The 16,474-nt window shown below is 40.9% G+C and overlaps 1 long non-coding RNA gene across 19 annotated transcripts; it reads left to right on the top strand.

Annotated features, from left to right (window-relative positions):
• On the top strand, positions 403 to 9,914 carry LOC110434641. Of its 19 annotated transcripts, none has more exons than XR_002452245.1 (13): positions 404 to 695; positions 789 to 894; positions 1,625 to 3,099; positions 3,620 to 4,323; positions 4,411 to 4,524; positions 4,620 to 5,678; positions 5,807 to 5,898; positions 6,474 to 6,554; positions 6,638 to 6,751; positions 6,953 to 7,022; positions 7,345 to 7,472; positions 7,648 to 7,730; positions 9,434 to 9,914. It is a non-coding gene; the product is annotated as an uncharacterized LOC110434641 (long non-coding RNA). The 19 variants fall into 19 exon arrangements; XR_002452238.1 differs by having other exon boundaries at positions 6,641 to 6,751; XR_002452250.1 differs by having other exon boundaries at positions 1,625 to 1,696; positions 2,127 to 3,099; positions 6,474 to 6,751.

Genomic DNA, 16,474 nt, shown 5'->3' on the forward strand with positions numbered 1-16,474 from the left:
CTATTTTGCAAAATTTTTTGGAAGTAAACAAGGCCTGATTCTGGTTTCCTGGCTTCGGCTTTGCTGCAGCTTCTTGGGCCTTGTTTAGTTCCCAAGAAATTTTGCAAAATTTTTCAGATTCCCCGTCACATCGAATCTTTAGACACATGCATGAAGTATTAAATATAGATAAAAATAAAAACTAATTGTACAGTTTGGTCGAAATTGACGTAACGAATCTTTTGAGCCTAGTTAGTCTATGATTGGATAATATTTGTCAAATACAAACGAAAAAGCTACAGTGTCGATTTTGCAAAATATTTTGAAACTAAACAAGGTCAGCTAAAAAGGTGCTTGCCTCATTGATGGCGGTCACTGTTCTACCAAATTGGCCGGGGTCCACACCTACAGGAAAAAGGGGACACACTGACCCGCTGTTACTTTTATCCCTTTCGTCTTCCTGGCCTCTGCTTGCTGTGTTTATTTCCTCGGCGCCGTCGCTTCCACTGTTTTCCCCTTTCGTCTGAGCTCGGCGGATCCACGCTGTTCGTGTCCTGTCCGTTGTTGCTTTCGTTCTTTGCTTTGCCTTCTTCTGCCCGGCCTACTGTGTTGCCTTGGCGTGGCCGCCGTATTTGCTGTGTCTGTCGGATTCACCATCGCTGAGCTCGCCGTACCACGGTGGGGGCTTTGCCCTTGCCGCCGTGGGCCTATCTGGTGTTCGTACACTTCCTTCTACTTCCAGTTCTATTGCTATGTTCGCTTTATTCTTAGGCTTCTTCTGCTCACAGGATGCGGTCTTGTTGTTTCAGGTTCGTTTCGTCTGTGTGCCAGATCCAGATGACTTCGGCGTCTGCCCGTTGGTGTCTGTCGTTCTTGCTGGGTTGTTAGCTTCTTTGGTTTCTGTTCGTTGGTCAGGTAATTTCTATCTCTTTACATTGGACAGGTTTGATGTGCTTATGTTTGCTTTCATATAATGTATTCGATGTATTAATGTGTTGTTCTAATTTCATATATGTTGCCGCTTTTACCCTTCTTCTGTGCTTGGTGATTAGTTGGAGCTACCCAAAATTTAGGTCACCGTACTTTATGGATTCAGTGTCGTACACGACTTACTTCAGCATTGTTTACTTAGCAGGGACATCCATAGCATTGCTTTCGGTTACACAACCTTGCTTATCTGCATTACAACGAGCACCACCGAAGACCTGCAGCTTCTGCAGTTTATTATAGCATGATGGCATCAAGTCTAGGGCATGGTCTTTGGGCAGGTTTATTACCTGAAAATTGGGAAAAAGATGTTTGCGAAAGAAATTTTGGGATATGTAGGTTCATCTAAAACAGCCACAATCCATTTAGTTGACAGCTAAGTTGTGCCCGACCTTTTTTTTCCTTTGTTCTCCAAATTAAAAAAAAAGAGTATTGTGCGTCATCAGCTCATGTCTTTGTGCATCGTTTATGTTAGCTAAATTGTGTTGTGTTTTCTTTCCATTCGTCATTGCCTGAGGTCATACAAAAAATTGCCTTGCCTTATATTGCCTTCTTATGTTCTGTCGCTACTGTAGGGCTGTCGATGTTGTCATTCTGTTTGTCTTTGTTGTAGTTGGTGTTTCGTGCCTAATACTGTGTTCCCATGCTTTCTCACCAGCTTACAGGCTTGGTTTCTTCGGTTTGGTTATTGTTTATTGCTTGCATCATTTCAGCGCTGCGGATTGCCTAGGTAATTCCTGCCTCTTCTTTTAATCACCTCTGTGCTTATCGTCTTATGCCTTTGTTTTACTCTGCTAACTGATGCACGCCACTTCCTGTCTGTTTTCCTTTCCTTCTTCCTACTAAATAGTTAGCATCAGACATGAATAGTCGATGAGGTCACAGTTTTGAAATTCATCCTTTATACACTGATGAGTTTTTGCTAATTTGCATCATTGTTATGCTGCTCTTATCTTTTGTAACTCCTTTGATTATACAACTGCCATTCGTGGGCTATAATTTTGTTGCGCTGAATTTGTGCTTGGTTCATAAGTAGTTGCAGGAAACATTTAGGTCTATCAATATCCATTTCTAAAATTCAGAGATACATACAGACATATATGCTTCACTTCATAGGAAACATTCAGGTGTATCAAATTTGAGACACTCTATCATTGCAGACCACATGAGGCATAGAAGCTCTTAATGCCCGCGCGCTCACTCAAGCCTAAATTATCTTCCAAACCATACATGGATACCTCCACCATGTAGACCTGAAGCAGCTAACGATGTCATACATGGTCCAGCTAATTTATGTAAAAAGCACTAGACTGTAGTATCAGCTGTTACAACTTTTGTAGTATGTCACATTGGTATTATGGTGTGCATAGGATCCATATATATTATGTTGTTGCTATGTATGCACTACTAATATATATCAAAATGTATCGTTGTGCATGTGTTATCCATGCACAACAGAATCAAACTTATATATGTATGCTCTCTAAATATTTGTTACAAGTAGCTAGGACTTAATATCTCTTTAGTCCCCAATCAAAAGAAATTACAGCTTCTCATTCTTTCTTCACACAAAATTTCAGATTTTTTTTGTAAACTTAATTAGAAGAACCTACACCAACTCAACAGGAAGACTATGAAGCCCATAGCCCCATACTGTATAGCCCACTTAAAAAAAAAAGTTGGTCCTATAGGCCCAACAAAGTAAATAAAAAAAGGACACAAAAAAGGCAAAAAAAAGATAGAACTTTGAAGAGGCTCCTAGAAATTAGGTGAGCACACTGACAACATTAACTCATCCCCACTTCTCCCTCATCCAGACACTCCCACACATACACCTCTCACTTCGGCGCCATCACCAGACCCATCTTCTTCACCAAGTTATCCAACTCCGCCCCCTCTGCTACCCACCCACTGGCCTCCATAGCTAATCAGCACCACACCTAAAAGCACCCTGTCCAATCCACAGTCACATAGGATAGGCGAAGCAAGATTGTTGCCTGCACAGGATATCAACATTGCAGCTCCAATCTCTATCTCTATCCACGTGGCACCATGGCACCAAGAATGTACTGCGACAACGCCTCAGTCCACATTCTGTACACTTGAATCTACAAGATCGTCGCCGTGCACAAGGTATAAACAACTGAGCCTTTAACATTTCAAAATTTAATCTGTATTCATTTCTAATCTAAAGAAACTAGATCCGTAATATACAGATCAAAGGTTGTTTTCCCTTTTTGTGTTACCCATGATCAAACCAAATAGACCACAGGTTTAGACTTTTATTTCCTACTAATTTTAGCAGAAACCTGGCAATATATGCTTACATTACTGTACTAAAAACAAAATGCATACAAAACTCAATCTACAACACACATTTACTTATGTCACAGCACCGTATATTGACCTGCAACTGATGCAAAATTTATTAGTGACCACACTTAATACTAATGCGAATTACGCATTGCCATCAGCCTCTTATATCAGTAAAAACATATGCACTTTCTCTCTTAGCTAACACATATAAAAGCATTGCTTATTCAGAAATAGTTGCAATACATTTACAGTTGTTCAGTAGAAACACTATTGTTTGAAAAAGACACTTTTCGTTCTACATCACATTGCTCCTTAACCAAAATGAACAAACATGTAGGTCAAAGAAACAAGATGCCAGCATACCAGTACCCCAATCTCACAATAATTGAAGAAGGACAACTTCAACGGGACGAAAGAGATGTGTTTCAGGCTGCGGTCATCTTCGAAGTGCCACCTTCGGCGATGCATATTATAGGACACGAAGAAATCAACAACGCAATACATCAACAACTTCGGGTCGACATAAATGTACAAGACATATCAAAGTTTGGCTCTAATTACTTCATAAAGACTAACTGTCAACAGACAACTGCCCCGATGCTACAGCACACCTTCCTCAAAGTTGGCTCACACACACTAACACTTAAACCATGGAACCCATATTACAACGCCATCATATTTCCTTGTGAGACACAGACCACCAACCTCAGATTCACCAATTTGGCCAATTCTTCCCAGAGAACGCTAACTGTTCAGATTTCTGGAATACCGCCGCATCTCTGCTGTGATTTCACAGTGAACCGGCTCCTCAGTGAAATATGCACTATCCATACCATTTCATTTGAGCCCGCGACACTATCACTCAATTGATGTGCATGGATCACAAACTCTCATGCCTCAAGCAGCACATGTAGCACTTAGCAAGACACCCATGGTCCTCTCCTCAACATTTGGCCAATATGGTACGACACATATGTACAAGAAATGCTTGGCCAACTATCCCCGACAACCTATGATTGGATGCCATCTTTACACATGGAGGTACTGACATCCCCATATATTTTCAGCAGCTTATAAAAGAAGAACACCTCTCTTTTTCCTGACCATCTTCTACTTCACCATTTACAGGTGACACGGATCTGGACACATAGCAAAGACATGAAGCATGACTCAGGTATCCAAAAACTAAACAACTGCACTCATATATAGGTGAACAGAACGAAGTTAACTCTCAGCCATGAGGTAAGTAGATTTACATTACATTACCCGTACAACTAACGCTGCTAACATTCCACACTAACTTATAACGGTAACACTCTGTTCATAATCCTCTATAGGCGGAACGCCACACAATCCGGATACAGACTCATCCATTAGCATTTCAAGCGATGACGAACACGGATGGGAATCAGATTGAAGCATAAACATTGGTTGATGCTGGTGCTTTGGGAGAAGCAACCAAACTGTAAAACCCAGAGCTCTCTTTCCGTGTGAAATATTTTTGTATGTTATGTAAAGTAAGGACCTAACATCTTATGATGCTTTCGTATGGTCAGCACAATCAACATGTACTAAACTTGTTTCAAAAAAATATACTAAACCTGATAACTGCTAAAGTATGTAGTAGTCCTCTCTATATATAACCATATCGTCTATATTATCCTTCCGTACCACCATGGCTGACTCCACGATTGTCTGTACTCGCGCGCAAATGCGCGCGTCGACCACTAGTTCTCCCCTAAATTCTCCGACGGCTTCCAGGAAGAGAAGCAGGTGCCACGTCGCCTGGAATTCTCGTGTCCGTCGGATTTCCCAACGGATGGCCACGGTTCTTCAAAGCAGATTGTTCCGGAAGCCGATTCCGCTGCTTCTCGCCAGATTCTTTCGCTTCTTACCTGCTTCCGCCGCTTCTCGTCCGAATCTATATAATCAAATATATAGGCCAGCTTCGGCTTCTCCTACCCGCTTCTCACCCCTTCCTCTCTCCTCTTCGCGTCTCTCCCCGACGCTGGCAGGAGCGATGGCGGCTCCCGGGACCGGGGCTCGACGGCGGCGCCCACCTTCCTCCTCCTCCTCCGTTCCTCCCTCCTCGCCTGCTTCGCACCTCCGTTCCTCCCTCCCCTTCATCTCTCTCTCCCTCCCTCCCGAGGTGGCGGCGGGCGCGAGGTGACGGGCTGACGGCGGCCCTCGCGGGCAGCGCTCCGACGCGGCTGTGGCCCGGCGGCCCCTCCCTCTCCCTCAGCCTCCACGCGGTCTCCTCGATGCCTCCTCCCGCTGGGGAGCATCAGCATGTGCTTCTGTGCTCGACGAAACCCTAGCACATGCAGCTGTGCAGGCGCGGCGGCCCCTCCATGGGCACACCTCGACGCCGCGTCAGTCTGCGTTTCTTCCTCCAGGTACGCCCACCCTTTCTCTTCCCTTCCTGCTGTTCGAAACCGAGCACCCAGACCCTACCTCTTCAATCTCTGATATGATCTAATTACAACGTATTGTGCTTACTAATCTCAGTGTTGTTTCAATTCAGCTGTTATACGTGCTATTGCCTATGGATCAATATGCATGCAATTGACAGTACTCCCTACGGATCAAATATACATGCACTTCAGAAATTTAAAGGTGAACCATTTAATCACTTATTTAAATGGTGGTTCGATCCAAGATTTTTGTTTTTGGTGTTGGTAGTTTTTCAGAGCCTTGCAATATTCAGTGCCAGCAGCTGCACAAAATCTTTCCGAACAAATGCTATCTCATAATAATAATAATGAGGATCCCTGCACATAGTCAGAGAGTAAAACCTTTATGTCATTCCAAATTACAAGGCACTATGATAAATAAAAGTAAATCTTTTAAATTTGGCATTGCTATACCGGAACGAAGACTGCACGAATCGTGCATGTGGTGAATTCATGCCTTTCATCTCTACCTGTCTTTTGTGCTTCTATAATATCCTTAATTCTCCCTTACAATACCTGCCCGATTCCTCTTGGAGAAGCCTGGTCCATGTCACTCCTAATATTTTCAGCTGCTAGATCTTCGATCGTGTGTCCGCCGTTGTTTGGAGCGGATTCGGATGAAAGCGGCTTCTGCTGCTCCGTCCTTGCTTCCATTGGCTTTCCTCGCTTTTGCCACGCGTGGGCATTTTTTCGCTCTATGGTTACATATATACAATAATTGCTTCTTTATTGAATTAGGGTTCATGTTGATTCAACTTGGTCATTGTGCTGCTGTTGGAGCTCAGGACATGCATCATTTGCGCAGGGATATTCGGTTTAGTATGTGGCATTTCTATTCTATGTGATAATTTGATGTTTCAAATAGCACGTCCTTATGTAGATATGCACTGATTGTTTCTTAGCAGGATCACCTCCAAACAAATTAGATCAGCGATCTTTTTTTGTCACTTTGATTTATCCACCACTCTAAATTGATTTAGCACCTGAGCAAGTTGTCAATGACATGTTAGTTTCAGGTGAGAACATTGTTCCTCCTATTCTTTGTGATAATTTGGTGTCTCAAATACCATGTCCCTATGTAAATATGTATTAGCTGTTTCTTAGCAGGAACACCTCCAAACAAGCTGGATCAGTGATCTTTGTTTTTGTCACTTTGATATTTGTCCACTGCTCTAAATTGATTTAGCTCCTTATGTAATGTGTATATCTGTATGCAGGATTCTGCCTAGGTTAGTGGAGGACTTGGCGGACGGTAGCATTGACTAAAATTTGCCCAATTTTGCCTAGGTACAACCATCTTCCAGCTTACTTCATTTCTCTGTTATGTGCAAAATAACGTAGGATCAGGTTGTTCAGTCAAGTGTTATGCATGCTATTGCAGTTATTGTTTCAGCCCTGCTCTGCTTTTTCCTGGTTGTGTGCCTACTCCCACTTCAGTTTGTGCATACATAAATTTGCATGTACATAAATATGGATCTAAAATCCCCACAATGACGTGTATATTTTCTTGTGTCAAAAGTGTTTTTCTCATACCAGATGTCATTTAACCACTGAAAGGCATTACAAAAGGAACAACAATGTAATATTATTTTTGTTACTATTTGGACAGTTGTATATCTCATTGAATGACAACCCAACCTACTGAGCTCTGTTCAAGCTGTCAAACTTGCAACATCTTCTCCTATCGACCAACGGTGATGCCACCATACTAAAAATTAATGACTTTGGGTTTGCCAAGTGAGAGCAGTATGCCCCCTCATTATTGCATTAGTATTTATCGAAGCATAATTTTTTTTGCCTCCTCCACCAAATGTCATAGATTTTATCAGGATTTGTCACTGGGACGATGTTTCCCACCTGATTTTCCTCCATCTATCCAACTAATGGGCCTTCCTTGCTCCTGTGTATGCAGGTTATGGGCAGATAGAAGGGTTTGTTTGCTGTTGGAATTCTGTACAGATCCTATCTCCTACAGTGCATCAAACAAAAAAAAGGGTCAGTCTTCAAATTACTTGCCTAGGTCGTACCAGTACTATCTGTGATCTTGAGTATTGTATAATTGCTTCATTCAGTTAAGATATAGCATCTTGTGTTATTGGTTTCTCCATTTGGTTGTGGGCATGGTATTCTCCTTTTAGGTTCAGCTAGCAATAGATTGTTGCTTGATTATCACTGTCTTCGAGTATGGATTCTTGATGATGCAGTTCCTTTTTAAAAATTTCATGTCTATTTAGTTATTTTTATGTATGGAAGCCACTCATATGTTTCAGGAATAAAAATGCAGTGCCATGGCTTAAGCAGCTATTGCACTCTATGAAACAAACCATTTAATTATTTTCTTACACCTACATTATATTAGGTTGTCTAAATTTATTTAACAAACATAATTGCTTAGCCTAATTATTGTTGCTCACAAGCGTTACCTTTAGTTCTCTGGAGCTATTTAGTTACACGTGTCTATAGTACAGCTTTGTTTTTCTCCATATGTGCTTCCTGCATTATTCTCCTATTCAACTAGGATCGGGTATGATCCAGGATGCAGGCTCTTAATAAGGCATATGCAGATTTTTTTTAAAAAAAACATAGGCATATGCACAATGTGTCAATTACAATTTCGTTTTCCTTTTTGTTTGTTTGTTTGTGGTGGTCGACTCCTGCTTGGCATGCATTTTGATTCACAGAAGATTGCATAGTGCTATTTGTGAGGCCTAAGGTTTATCGAATTTGGGAAGTGCAGAAGCGAAATTTAGCATTGGTTTTCCTTTTGGTTTGATTAGTGATCCGCTTTTGTTGTGCATCACTGGCCTTGCAAGATCAAGTCTATGAAATTCTTCATGCATGTTTACATGTCTTGTAGTTATTATACACCTAAATTTAGTATACTCAGATTTTTCTTTGTATATTGTAGCCTGCATTTCTTAATACTTAGACTGTTTTTACCAACCCACAAAATCCTGAACCACTATTATTTACTAAGAGCCTAAAATCACAGGCACTGGAATCTTCAGCTCGTAATGGCTGAATGGAGGAAAAGAAGTAATCTAGAGCGTAGGCGTCCGTATTCAACAACGAAGGCACTAAGCTCATTATGCTCGGTTTTCTTTTACACTGTTCTTGCAAGGATAGCTTTTGCAAACTTTCCTGTTTACACTGTTCTTCATGTTGACTTATGCTTTAGATTTTATTTGTATTTTTCACCTTCTATATGTTGTGTCGTTCACTTATGGCTGTAAAATAATTTTCTACACTTATAGCCTTTGCTGGCTCAGATAAATTTTTGTTGCACGTTACTGCTACATGAACTACTTTTGCTTTTAATCATAGGGTTAACTAACCTCCTTTCCTTTCCTTTCCATCTTACAATAAGTTTAGGTCCAACACATCTATGCCAGCTTCACATTTTCCTATGAGTTCCAATTTTTCACTGTATTAGTTTTTCTTTATGGATATCAACCTCAACAATTGCCTTGGTGCTTATTATTCTGAACACTTAGGAAGTCTCATCCATCTATAGTCTGCCTACATCATTTTCTTATACCTATTAGCAGGCAACTATATTTATAGCAATCAACTTGCAGCATGTTTTTTTATTTCCTTGATGTCTCAACTTAGTGCCCAAGAAATCTGTGTCTTCATTTATGCAGTTACAATTCAGTTCTACCTTGTTTTTCTAACCACTCAGCGCCCTTCTTCCTTAGGTGACGATGTAAAGGGTTAATGAAGATGGGAGATGCAGAGGCGTCAGTCCGTGTGTATGATAAGGCGAACTTCCTTGGCCCATTTTTTTCAGATAATGGCTTGGTTAACTTTGAGAAGAAAGATTCCTATGTACAGCTTTCACTGTCCCTAATCTCTTCAAAATGTTACCAACTTATGTAACATACATGGCTTCAAACATATATGTACGTGGCTTCTGTTATCAGCATGTAAACGCATCAGAGGCTATGCGTGTGTAATAGACGCATCCTGTACATGTATATCTCTAGGATCATTATCTTGTTACGGACAACTTGCAGTATTTACTGACTCACGCGCGCGATGGCGCGCGGGTTGTACTAGTATATGTTTCTTTCCCCCGCCACGAAAAGGAAAAGAGGTGAGGCGCACGATTTCCAAAACGCTGCGTGTTTTATAGACATTTGACTGATAAGTTATGGCAGAAAGTACTGTTGGCTGATTTATTTATGAGTGGCAGATTCGACTGATAAGCTCAAGCGAACAAGGTGGTCATAATAGGAATAGATCCAAACCCCAATGCCTGATTACTGAATGAGATTAGCAGCAGCTATTGTTCCTCTCTTATTTTTGCTGAATGAATTTCTTTCTTTTATTTTGTGTATGCACACATGTTTTGTATCTGTGCTGCATGCCTGTCAAATGAACAATAATAAAACCTTAATCCTCGGTATTGAAATCAACCTTTTTGGTACACTTTGATGGCACAAAGAGCATCTGCCAGCTCTATCTGTTAACAAATCCAAAAACCGTATTGACCCACAGGCCACAGTTCAATCTGGATTCTGGCACCGCCACCAACAAATGCGAGAACACACCCGCCACCATAAGCAAACGCGCAGCCTCGTTTTCACAAAGCACCTGACGAACATCTATTTCAGTATCTCATCTCCCAGCGCCGGGTTTTCAGTCTTCACACCTCTTTCTCGGGGCTTGTCCATGGTTCCACGCCCAGCGACTGCAGAAGAAGAAGAAGAGCCTCCTCCACGGGATCCTCGGCAGCGTGAAGTTCAGAAACAACCCGTACCACCCCGCGGCGCTCGTCTGCTTCGTCGGCGGCGCAGGGCACCGCACGCAGTCTCTCGACTGCTCCAGGCTCACCTGCAATTTTTTTTTGTCGCCATGGACGTACGTGTTCAGCTGCAGTATCACATTGATGCGCCGGGGTGAAAGTGAAACGAGTGTACTCGTCCTGTGCGTGCTTACGCTGGAGATGAACTTGAGGCCCAGCTTGAGCACGCCCTTGTACGTGCCGTCCTCGAGCACGACGTTGTACGCCGCCGGCTTCATCTGCAGGAACTCCAGCTCGCTGCCCTCGCTGATGATCTCGCCGACGTACACCCTGCAAATTAATTAAGCGTCGACGTGTTCCCGAGCGATGTTTATGTCTCTCTCTCTCTCTCTCTCTCTCTATATATATATATATATATATATATATATATATATATATATATATATATATATATATATATATATATATATATATATATATATATAGATGCAATTGTTGCAGTGTTAGTTGTGTGCACGGCGTATAGTCGTACTTGGTTTCGCCGACGGCGGTGTCTTCTATGAACTTGTCCATCTCCATGATCGTCAGTTTAACCTTCTCCAGCTCCTTGCGTTCGGTGTCTGACAGCGCGAACCTGAACTTCTCGTTCCACCAAATCCTTTTACCCCTACCTGCAGCAAATCACCATTGCCAGCTCTAAGAGAACTCATCAGGCACTCCACTGTTAGGATTTAGAACTAATTAACACACCTATTACATGTACTACTATATTATCAGCAAATAGGAATTAATTCATACCTTGTGTGATTTTGCTCGTCACAATCTTGTCCCCGCACTCAATGGTCACGTAATGTCTTTTTGATCCTGGAAACAACAAAGATCAGCTGCGCGACGAGTCTAATCATAACGTTCTCATAAGAAATTGAGCTTCTGAATCTGAAAATTGCAGGATGGTTGGTTGTCACAGACGTCGCGGGTGGTGGTGAGCATGCTTGAGGCCCTCGGCGCTGACCAACAGGAGTTCCAAGACGCCTTCCCGAGGCTCCATGGAGAAGGGAACGAAGAGGCCATGGAATGGAACAAGCTGAAATTTATAGTTGCGCGCTCAGGAGAGTTACTCGTGAAACTCCTACGAGCAATCAAACACGTTTAACAGCGCCAGGAGTTTCAACAGCGTGTACCTTAAGAGGAACAACGCTTATTAAACAAGTCATTAACATGCTAACCCAAAATTGGATTTTTTTGTCTACGTACTTATATAGATCTACTTATATGGAGTCAAACAAAATTGGATTTTATATTTTACTTTTTTTTCTGATGATTTTTCAAAATTTAGCCGAAATAATTAAAAAAGAAAAAGACAAAAATAATGTTACTGTAGCAAAAACACTATTTACAGTAGTAAAACCGTCTTTGAAACCGCTCCAGAGAGCTAAAAAATACATGGTTTAAAAAGTTGATGGAGGTGGTTTGTCCAATTTTGAAATTGAGAAAAAAAACAGATTTTTGTGAAAATTAATGGAGGAAAAGTAGATTTTTTTTTCAAAGGGAACTATTTGTCCCAATCTGCCAATCGGCCTTTACCGGTCGGTCAGCACAATTCCATTGTTACGGTCGTTCAGTAGTTTTGAATCTAGTGAACGATATCCAGCGAATGATACATGCCGGCCGCCCACCCTCCTTCCCCCTCCTCCTACTTCTCTTTGTGCTTGACGTCATTATGAAAAAAAGCAAAACATTTATTTCAAATTACTATAACTTTTAAATGATGTATCTATTTTTAATTTCGTCTACACCGTTGTGTTCAACGTGATGAGACGAACAAAACTAGACCCCACTTCTGTATGTTTCGAAGATTTTTATTTTTCTAGTAGCAATTTATTTATATTAACTTATAACATATAAGTTATATTGCTAATTTATTCTGCTAAGTTATGCTGCTAACCTATTATGCTAAGTTGTATTGTATAACTTTTGTTTGTGCATAATAACTGTGTAACTTTCTATATACACTAGCGTATTAGTTGTGTAACTTATATACATAAGTTGTGTCGGCGTCTAGACTCGTGATCTAGGCACTAACGAGTATAAATCTGCGTGACTGACCAAGCTTGGATGGTGATGCAAGTGAGACACAGAGGGTTTATACTGGTTCGGGCTAAGGATGCCCTACGTCCAGTGTAGCGGTGGATTCTGTATAACCTTGCACCCAAAGGTGCTTGCAGTAGGGGGTACAAGCTGGTTGCGAGAGAGGGCTAAGTCCCAGGTCTCGGCTTGGTGTGGACAGAGTGCGAGCTGTTGCTCTGTGAAAGAGTGTTGTGTGCGTGTTCTGGACCTGTCCTCCCCAGTTGTGAACCCTGGCTCCCCTTTTATAGTCCCAAGGGGAAGACAGGTTTTTACAAGAGTAGATTTCTTCTGTTGAATGGTGAAACCACAGTCCCGACCCTATTGAAGCTGGTCCATCTCGTCCTTGTGGGATGGTTGACGGCATGGCTACTCCTGTAGAGGGTTACCGAACCCTGTAGGGGTCGCGGGGGTCGGATCGCCGGTACTGCTGCATATCCTGTCAACAGTGGAAAATGACCACAAACAGTGGTGCTGATTTACCTCACTCATTCCCTTTCTACTATGCGGTAGTGTGCTACAGTGAACAGGGGTAAGGGTGTATAGTGACAGAGGTAAGGCCACAGTGACTGGGGTGGTTGAAACAATCGTCGCCTTGCTCTGCCACGTTATGGGGCCGTCGCGTCCGTCATGTCGGGGGAAGTCTTGTTGCTGTAACATCCCTGATGTTACGAACACTAAAACTGGATCATGTCATCATAAGCATTGCAAAGCATATTTGTTAAGCACATTATTATGCATCAACTTAAAATAAGGTTATTTTGGTTGATTGTGCTTAGGAAATTAAAGTGTGCTTATATTGTGTATGGATGTTTGTGTTGGTGATTAAAACCCTGGGTGAAAGTTTTTCCGAAAGACTTAAGGGGGGAAATCCTAATTTCAAAAACCTAGATTTGCCCCTTTTGTGCAATTCAAAAACAAAGCAAGATTTGAAGTTGAGTTCAAAAGCAAAGTTGTAGATCTTGTTAAGATGTACAACTTTGGTGTTTTGAGTTTTTGAAGTTTCAGTACAAAATTCAAAGTAATTTTGAAAATACAGATTTCCGGAAAGTGTCCCCTTTTCAAACTTAAATCTCCAATTCAAAATCTGTTTGGAATTTTGAAAAATGGTCAACATGAGAGTTGTAGGGCTTGAAAAGTTGAACAATTTTCATGTTGGGAGTTTTTCAAGTTGTTTTGGAAAATCAAAAGTAATTTTGGAAATTCTAATCTGCTCCAATTCAAAATTTGGAATTTCCCCAATTTGGGATTTGAAATTCAAACTGTTTTGTCAAATTCGTCATTTTCCACCCAGAATTGGCTTTGGTCACCAAAATAAGATTTGTAGTTTGTAAAATTCTGAATAACTTTTGTTTTGGTGGAATTTTGTCTTCAGTTCAAAATTTGGGCGATTTTTGCAAAACCACAAAATGGTTGGATAAGGCTCGCTACAGTGCTCGAGGCCGCCGGGGCAGAGCTGCTGCTCAGGACGCCGCCACGCACCCAGCCACGCAGCTGCTCGCCTGCTTGCGGTCGCGGTGAAGTGGCCGAGCTCCTGGCGTCCTCATCCACTTCTTCCCATGGCTCGCACCTCACTGCAACCCTCTCTTCTTCCTTTCGCTCAACGCCGGTGAGCTCCCTGCGCCCGCAAAAATTCGCCTCGCCCGCTCCCTTTCCGCGCCACCAGAGCACCCCAGCAGCTTCGCCAAGAGCTCAGCGATCTTTTGCGCCTCTTACTGCACGCTCTACCCTGCCATAGCACCCGTTTCATCCATCCTTTTCAATTCCGGCCAAAAGCGCCGCCGAGGAGCACCTCACCGTGGCCATGCCACCTCAGGCCTTCTCGCAGCAAGCCGTGATCACCAGAGGGTGCACATAGGCCCAACCATGCTCCAGTACCTCTCCCTTGTCGCCAACAGACGGTCGCCGGTCGGAAATCCGGCTTTCCCGCGCGCCTCCTCTGTTTCCATTTCGCGCCAGGGACTTCGCGTTGGAATTCGACACAAGGCAAGGGTCTAACTGCGAAGTTCGTGACTCAGGTGAATAGTGCCATCAGGACCTGTTTGTAGATGTTTTGTTAGATCTTTGAAAATTCATATCTGGAGTTTGGCAACTCCAATTTTGGTGAACCAAATTTTGTTGTGCTCCTTGAAATGTCTAGTTTTTATTAAAAATATGAAACTGACCATGTTTTGTAGTAAAATAATTAGTTATGATTTATGCCTTTTAATTATGTTTAAAAAGGAGAAATTCATATCTAATTCTGTGTAGCTCCTATGGGCCTGAAATTTTTATAGTGTTTTGATGATGCTATGTGAGTGTTACAGTAAAAATTTCATGTTCAGTGGATGATATATGGTTAAGTTATTAATTTATCTTGTTTAGTGCTTATTAAATAGTTTACAATTAAACTAAAAATAAATAAATGTAAAATACAGTTCCTCTGCCTTTATATGAGGTTGTTATATCATACAGATACATAATTTAGCTATGTGTTTGTAGAAAATGTCGAGTTTCTTAATTATCTTGCTGTTACATGCTTTCTTGTGATGGCAATTTATCTTTTTCATGGAAATTGCTATACTTATCCAAATGGCATGAAATTAATACAGTAGACTTTGGAGAACATATATGAGCTGCTGTAGTTTTCTCATAATTTACTGTATACTTTTGATATATGGTTATTGCTTTGTCTATTTACCTAAATAAATTAATAAAAACATGAAAGGAATTTATTTAGGGATGACCATGATGTTTTCTAGTATCTCTTTGATGTATTTCAACTATTTGTGAGCTGGGTTTTGCCCAGGTCCAAGTTTGAAATATTAATGAAATGTTATTTGTCTATAATTAATTTATTAGTGATTTCTGGACAGTTTCTGGAACCTTATGAATTGCTCTAGGTAAATAATGTTGGATATGAAACTTGTCTATAACAAAGTTGTATAGAATTCATGTATCTAGCTGGTGTTAAATTTTGGTGGCATTTGGCCCTATAGTTTCTGAGTTATGCCTGTTTAAATTTAAGTTTCAGAAATGGTTCCTCTCTGTCAAATTCTGGATCAGTTTCTGTAGTTGTGCAATTTCAACCTACTAAACTTATGAATCATGCTTTCATGATAAAAGATGAATTGTAGTAATTTTCATAAGCTTTCCAAAATGTTATGGATCATGAATTTTGGTGATCTAGAACTCTGGTTATAGATGTATGAAGCTTAATGTCTGATTCTGTCCAAGGTCTGGACAGAATTGTTTATTCATACTGTTTGGCCATGTTATCTATTAAATCAGTTTTTGAAGATAATAACAAAGTTGTAGAAAATTATCTAAGCTTTCCAGAAAGTCTAATATCACCTTTATTGGATGTTTGGATCTCTAATTATGGTTGAATGAAGTTGTGTATATGCTGCTGTCCCGGTTATGTGTGCAAATAGAGTTGTTTGTTTTTAGCTAGCCTTTAGCTTAATTTCCAAATTAGAATTTGAGTGCTTTTGGGATTGTGTGATGACCTGAGGTCATTATCTTTTATGACCTTTGGCACTTAATTATTGTTTGATGTTAATACTTAATTACTGTCATTAATATTTAATTAAGAGTTTATTAAGATAAATGGAAAGCCTAATCATTTTAGGTTTTGATTGATCTTTGGGATTGATTGACAACCAGTGGTTACTTGGCATGATATGCTCCCTGGTTATAGATTATTTCATATAAATAATCTTTGTTGTCTGATAGCTACACAACCTTGCTTAATGAAGATGATAAAATTTGCTTAGAAGTAATCTATGTTTTGATAGCTAGATTAGTTTGTTTCTATACCATGAAGGTAAGTTGTACTCGAGGTAGTTATGTTTGTTGTTATCATCCAAGAACATGTAACCTGTCTTTA

This window comes from Sorghum bicolor, chromosome 4, assembly GCF_000003195.3.
Source record: "Sorghum bicolor cultivar BTx623 chromosome 4, Sorghum_bicolor_NCBIv3, whole genome shotgun sequence".
Taxonomy (NCBI): domain Eukaryota; kingdom Viridiplantae; phylum Streptophyta; class Magnoliopsida; order Poales; family Poaceae; genus Sorghum; species Sorghum bicolor.